This window comes from Oryx dammah, unplaced genomic scaffold, assembly GCF_014754425.2.
Source record: "Oryx dammah isolate SB20612 unplaced genomic scaffold, SCBI_Odam_1.1 HiC_scaffold_27, whole genome shotgun sequence".
NCBI lineage: Eukaryota > Metazoa > Chordata > Mammalia > Artiodactyla > Bovidae > Oryx > Oryx dammah.
This window is the reverse complement of record NW_024070211.1, coordinates 4205899-4213386: the sequence shown is the minus strand read 5'-3', so window position 1 is coordinate 4213386 and position 7488 is coordinate 4205899.

Below are 7488 nucleotides of genomic sequence, written 5' to 3'. Positions count from 1 at the left end.
ACTAACTCAGTTAGATAATAATAATGGAAATTAAGTAACCAGAGGTTAACTGACAGTGAAAGTACTGCATGTTGAAACTTGATGAGATGCAGCTAAAGCAGTACTTTGAGGTAAATGTAAAGTCTTACATTTATCCAGTAAACATGAAAGAATTAAACAAATTAGGCTATCAGAGGAGTCAACTGGGAAAAAAAAAAAAAAGGAAATGTTAGCTGGGTGGTAGCAAGAGGTCGTACAGAAAGAAGTTGTAAGCCATAGTAGAAAAGAGATGTTGACTGGCATTGGGATATTTGTGGTTCTAATGCTACCACTACTGTTCACTGGCAATTTGTCCAGTCTCACTTGTATGGGCCCCCACTGTCCTCACTAAAAAGTTCACTCTCAGACTTCCTGGTGTGGTACGGAGGATAAGAATCCGCCTACTGATGCAGGGGACATGGGCTCGACCCCTGGTCTGGGAAGACTCCATATGCTGTGGAGCAGCTAAAGCCTGTGCGCCACAATGACTGGGGCCATCCGCCTGGAGCCTGTGCTCCGCAACAAGAGCAGCCACCGCAGTGAGAACCCCGTGCACTGCGACAAAGGGCAGCCCCCTCTCGCCAGAAAGCCTTTGAGCAGCAACAAAGACCCAGCGCAACCAAAAGAATAAACTGTTTACTCGTGCCAACCATATGAGCACATCCAGAATCACTTTCAGTACTGTTTCCCAAGCTTAACAATGCATTAAGTCTTGGTGAAATATGATATTATTAAACTATTTGAAGAAGTAAGAGTCATGTACAGATGTGAGAGTTGGACCATAAAGAAGGCTGAGCACTGAAGAATTGATGCTTTCAAACTGTGATGCCAGAGAAGACTCTTGAGTCCCTTGGACTGCAAGATCAAACCAGGAGATCAACCCTGAATATTCACTGCAAGGACTGATGCTCACACTGAAGCTCCAGTACTTTGGCCACCTGATGTGAAGAGCCAGCTCACTGGAAAAGACCCTGATGCTGGGGAAGATTGAGGTCAAGGGAGGAGGGAACGACAGAAGATGAGACGGTTGGGTGGCATCACTGACTCAATGGACATGAGTTTGAGCAAGCTCCAGGAGATGGTGAAGAACAGGAAAGCCTAGCGTGCTGTGGTCCATGGGGTTGGACATGACTGAACAACAATAAGATGATCAAGATTTTCTGAAATTTTCCAAACAAATGACTATCCGGCAGTTGAACTTGTTCTAGCAGTGATTTCCTTTCTGACTCTTCTGAAATATTTACTTCTTATTGATAATATGTCTTCTGACCAGGTCCTAGGAAACCATCTTTGGCAAACCTCCAACAGCACTCCTATCTAACTGCTTCCTAGGACATCGAGTACTGTGGCTCAGCACTGCTGCATGGTAGATTCACCTGGGAGCTTTCAAAAGTACAAATCTTGGGACTCAACCCCAGGGCAGTTGTTTCCGAATTTCTGGAGAGAAACCTTGGCATCATTTTAAGTTGCCTGCTGCTGCTGCTGCTGCTAAATTGCTTCAGTCGTGTCCGAGTCTGTGTGACCCTATAGACGCCAGCCCACGAGGCTCCCCTGTCCCTGGGATTCTCCAGGCAAGAACAAGTTGCTAGGTGACTCTAATATGAGACCATTGTGGAATGGTGAAAATAACCTGATTTGCCAAACAGTTTAGAGAACAACTTATATTTTCAAGTATTTAAAACATATTTTTCTACTGCAAGGTGTTGGTTGGACACACAAGTGTGGCATTACAAATGGCAAGTTTTGAAAATACAGAGCTATGGAAGCAGGTAATGGGTGCCCTGTGTAAACCAGGGGATTAGGGTATGCTTCCTTTAGGAAGAGAATTTTAAACTGAGAAGTCTAAAGAATTAAACAGTTATGGGATGGGTTCAAGTAGACAAAATCATGAGTGCAAAGGAGATGCAGGGTATATTTGAAAAATGAAGCAAGAGTGCCAGGGATGGTGAGAGTTCATTCTCACATGCAAAAGTAGAATTTGAACATGTCCTATGACAAATTAATCCAGACAAACCCTTTCCGGACTAAAGGATGAAAAGTACTTTTTGAAAATTGCCTTATACTGTCAATTCAGTAGCATTTGCTGGAGACCTACCATCATTGGTTTGTGCGTGTGCTTTCTTTCTTTTTTTAAAAATACGTTCTCACTTAGGAATGGCAGTACTTTTTCATCATTTAATGATCCACAGCCCCAAAATTTAGCAACACGGTGGACTGGAATAGCTTCTGGCTCTTTGGAAAGCAGTTTAAGTTTATATCTAAGATTACTGCTGCTGCCATTGTTTAGTCACTTCAGTCGTGTCCGACTCTGTGTGACCCAGTGGACTGTAGCCCACCAGGCTCCTCTGTCCATTAGATTTTACAGGCAAGAGTACTTAGAGTGGGGGCCATTCCCTCCTCCAAAGGATCTTCCTGACCCAAGGATCAAACCCAGGTCTCCTGCATTGCAGGCAGAAGCCACCAGGGAAACCCATATCTAAGATTAAGGTCATTGAAAGTATGGACCCTAGACTGGCAGAATCAGTATCACCTGTGAGCACATCAGAAATGCCCATACACAGACCCTAACCTACTCAACCAGAATCTGAAGGGATGGAAGGAGCCCAAGAAACTTTTAACAAGCTCTCAGGCACACTGAAGTTTGAGAACTACAGCCTAAGGAACACTCTGTATCCCTGCCAGTTTACAAAGCTCTTCACCAAAAGCTAACTAAAAATTAGTGCTATTTGTAAAACATTTCAGTTCAGTTCAGTTGCTTAGTCGTGTCCGACTCTCTGCGACCCCAGGAACTGCAGCACACCAGGCTTCCCTGTCCATCACCAGCTCCTGGAGCTTGCTCAAACTCATGTCCATCGAATCAATCATGCCATCCAACCATCTCATCCTCTGTCATCCCCTTCTGCTCTCAAATTGCCCAGCATCAGGGTCTTTTCCAATGAGTCAGTTCTTCGCATTGGGTGGCCAAATTATTGGCGTTTCAACTTCAGCATCAGTCCTTCCAATGAATATTCAGGACTGATTTTCTTTAGGATGGACTGGTTCAATCTCCTTGCAGTCCAAGGGATGCTCAAGAATCTTCTCCAACACCACAGTTCAAAAGCATCAATTCTTCGGCACTCAGCTTTCTTTATGGTCCAACTATCACATCTATACGTGACTACTGGAAAAACCATGCCTTTGACTAGACGGACCTTTGTGCTTTTTAATATGGTGTCTAGGTTGATCATAACTTTTCTTCCAAGGAGTAAGCGTCTTTTAATTTCATGGCTGCAATCACCATCTGCAGTGATTTTGGAGCCCAAAGAAATAGTCTGTCACTGTTTCCATTGTTTCCCCATCTATTTGCCATGAAGTGATGGGACCGGATGCCATGATCTTTGTTTTCTGAATGTTGAGCTTTAAGCCAACTTTTTCACTCTCCTCTTTCACTTTCATCAAGAGGCTCTTTAGTTCTTCTTCGCTTTCTGCCATAAGGGTGGTGTCATCTGCATATGTGAGGTTATTGATATTTCTCCTGACAATCTTGATTCCGGCTTGTGCTTCTTCCAGTCCAGCATTTCTCATGATGTACTCTGCATATAAGTTAAATAAGCAGGGTGACAATATACAGCCAAGGAGTACGTACTCCTTTGGAACTAGTCTGTTGGAACCAGTCTGTTGTTCCATGTCCAGTTCTAACTGTTGCTTCTTAACCTGCATACAGATTTCTCAGGAGGCAGATAAGGTGGTCTAGTATTCCCATCTTTTTTAAGAATTTTCCACAGTTGTGATCCACATAGTCAAAGGCTTTGGTGTAGTCAATAAAGCAGATGTTTTTCTGGAACACTTTTGCTTTTTTGATGATCCAACAGATGTTGGCAATTTGATCTCTGGTTCCTCTGCCTTTTCTACATCCAGCTTGAACATCTGGAAGTTCATGGTTCACGTACTGTTGAAGCCTGGCTTGGAGAATTTTGAGCATTACTTTGCTAGCACGTGAGACGAGTGCAATTGTGTGGTAGTTTGAACATTCTTTGGGATTGGAATGAAGACTGACCATTTCCAGTCCTATGACCACTGCTGAGTTTTTCAAATTTGCTGGCATATCGAGTGCAGCACTTTCACAGCATTATCTTTCAGGATTTGAAATAGTTTAACTGGAATTCCATCACCTCCGCTAGCTTTGTTCATAGTGATGCTTCTTAAGGCCCACTTGACTTCCCATTCCAGGCTGTCTGGCTCTAGGTGAGTGATCACACCATCGTGATTATCTGGGTTGTGAAGATCTTTTTTGTACAGTTATTCTGTTTATTCTTGCCACCTCTTATTAATATCTTCTTCTTCTGTTAAGTCCATACCATTTCTGTCCTAGAAATAGAGCCCGTCTTTGCATGAAATGTTCCCTTGGTATCTCTCATTTTCTTGAAGAGATCTCTAGTCTTTCCCATTCTGTTGTTCTCCTGTTTCTTTGCATTGATCACTGAGGAAGGCTTTCTTATCTCTCCTTGCTATTCTTTGGAACTCTGCATTCAGATGGGTGTATCTTTCCTTTTCTCCTTTGCCTTTATCTTCTCTTCTTTTCTCAGCTATTTTAAGACCTCCTCAGAGAACCATTTTGCCCTTTTGCATTTCTTTTTCTTGGGGATGGTCTTGATCACTGTCTCCTATACAGTGTCATGAAAACATTTAGGCTTTGTTTTCTCATCTGTAATAGAAAAATACTAAGCCCTTTCTACATCTGCATGACTTGGTGTCATCTAACTCAGTCTTTGCAACAGCCCCCGGGTACATATATAAGTTGGTACTGCTTGCTTTCAACAGTAGGGATCTAAATGCCACAGAAGTTTTGTACCTAGCAAGCGTCAGCGCTGAGACTCACAAACTTTTTTTTTTTGGGGAAGGCAGTGATTTCCCAGATATATTCTATCTCACCACCAGAAGTCTTTATTCTACACTTGGGCAAATGGTATATGGGATATTCATTGGAGTATTGCAATTGGAAAAATATAGTCTTTCATGCAGCCCTGACTGGGTTGTTTAAACCTCGTTTCCTCATCTGTAAACACCATCCACCTCATAAGGTTGTTTTGAGGATTAATTAAAGGAAAGATAAAGCCCCCAGCATTCTGCCTGGAGCACCTGGGGCCTGTCCTCCTTGTGTCCAAAGTTCTCTTTCTACCACATTCTACAACCCTAGTCATCAGTTCAGTTCAGTTCAGTCGCTCAGTCGTGTCTGACTCTTTGCGACCCCATGAATGGCAGCACGCCAGGCCTCCCTGTCCATCACCAACTCCCGGAGTTCACTCAGATTCACATCCATTGAGTCAGTGATGCCATCCAGCCATCTCATCCTCTGTCGTCCCCTTCTCCTCCTGCCCCCAATCCCTCCCAGCATCAGAGTCTTTTCCAATGAGTCAACTCTTTGCATGAGGTGGCCAAAATACTGGAGTTTCAGCTTTAGCATCATTCCTTCCAAAGAAATCCCAGGGCTGATCTCCTTCAGAATGGGCTGGTTGGATCTCCTTGCAGTCCAAGGGACTCTCAAGACTCCTCCAACACCGCAGTTCAAAAGCATCAATTCTTCAGCGCTCAGCTTTCTTCACAGTCCAACTCTCACATCCATACATGACTACTGGAAAAACCATAGCCTTGACTAGATGGACCTTAGTCGGCAAAGTAATGTCTCTGCTTTTGAATATGCTATCTAGGTTGATCATATTGATTAGACACCTGTAATATTCCCAAGAGTTCTTGTTACTTTGAAGACTGAATTGTAACTTCAGCCAATATAGCAGCCACTTCAAACTTAAAGGACAGCTTTTAAAACTTACCCTCCTCAAAACGATAGTAAACTCTTGGCATTAACACTTTTCAGATCTCTTCAATGAGCTAGAAACTTTGACTCCAATTGAACACCAGAGGGCTAATGACATTTGAGATAGAGGCTCTCAAACTGTGAAAGGCAAAATTAATGGATTTCATCCAGCATTGTATATATATTATATATATATATATATATATGCACACACACACATATATGGGGGGATAATTTATGAGGGTAAATGTTCTTTTGTAAAGTTTATTTGGTTTGTATATTCTGATATATGATCCTTTATCCAAAACAACTGGGATCAGACATATTTTAGACTCAGAATTTTTCAAAGTTTAAAAAGAAGTGTTTCAGTTTGATGACTACTAGGATGAATGGAGTTAAAATTATTGTCACGAGTGAGTAGAAGAAAGTGCAGCACTGGCAGAGGAGGATCCAGGGTTGTTACTTATCTCTAAACCAGGGTCTTGGCCTCAGGAAATAAATAATAAAAGAAAAACCATTAAAGGGATAGCGGTGGTGAAGTGATATTAAATGTCTTCATCAGTCTCCTTTTTTTTTTTTTTTGACCTAATAGTATAAATTGTTCTCTTGCCATCCTTTTTCAAGCTGCAACCAAATTTGAGAGTCATTTCCAGTCTTCCTGGCTGGAAACCAGAAAAGTCAAGTGACCCAAGTCCTACTAGAACCATACCTTCTTAAGGAACCAATCTCCAGCCAGGCTTTTGGTTACTTTTGTGTGAAATTATAGAAGTAATTGGCCTTGATTTGTGAGGAAAATAAAGACAGACTTGCTAGGAACAGAAACATCTCTCCCCACCAGACAATCAAGAATTATTCTTCAAACGTCTGTGTTAACACGCAGTAGAATGTGAGTAAAATAGGTGGATGCTCAACCTCATGAGGCAGTGTCATAGCTCTGGTCTGGGATATTCCGAACCTAAAATTGCTTCAACTTCTTCTATCCTTATGCCTAAATCTCCAATGTCACATTATTTTGTTTTTCTATACAAAACACGACCTTTTAGCCTAACAGACTTAAGGATCACTTAGTGAAGGCAATGGCACCCCACTCCAGTACTCTTACCTGGAGAATCCCAGGGACGGGGGAGCCTGGTGGACTGCCGTCTATGGGGTCACACAGAGTCGGACATGACTGAAGTGACTTAGCAGCAGCAGCAGCAGTGAAGAATAGCAAAAAAAAAAAAAAAAAAAAATCTATTGCGTTGACAACAGGCCATGAAGTCTGCAAAACTTGCTAAAGTTTCAACAGGGACTTGGCGTCTGAAAAAATGAATGTTTTTGTTGAAAACTAGAGATGCTGGATTGCATTTTGGGGCTTTTCTAGTTCACAAAATCCTACATTTCCTCATGATTCTGGGACTCCTGAGTCATTCCTCTAACCTTGATGGCCCTGGACAGAAGTGTGAAGTCATCACAGAAAAGAGCACATTTACTCCTTTTCTTTCTCCTAGGAGCTCCTCCTCTACGCAGACACTCAGAGTTCTTATACTTTTGAGCCCTGACTATGCAATGGAAGGCTTTATATTCTCAAGTTCAGAGGTTAAAACAATGAATTATCAATTATCAGTTTGAGGCCTATATGTTAGCTCTCCTTAATATCAGCATTTTAAAAGTACTTTAGAAGAGAGTGAAGCTTA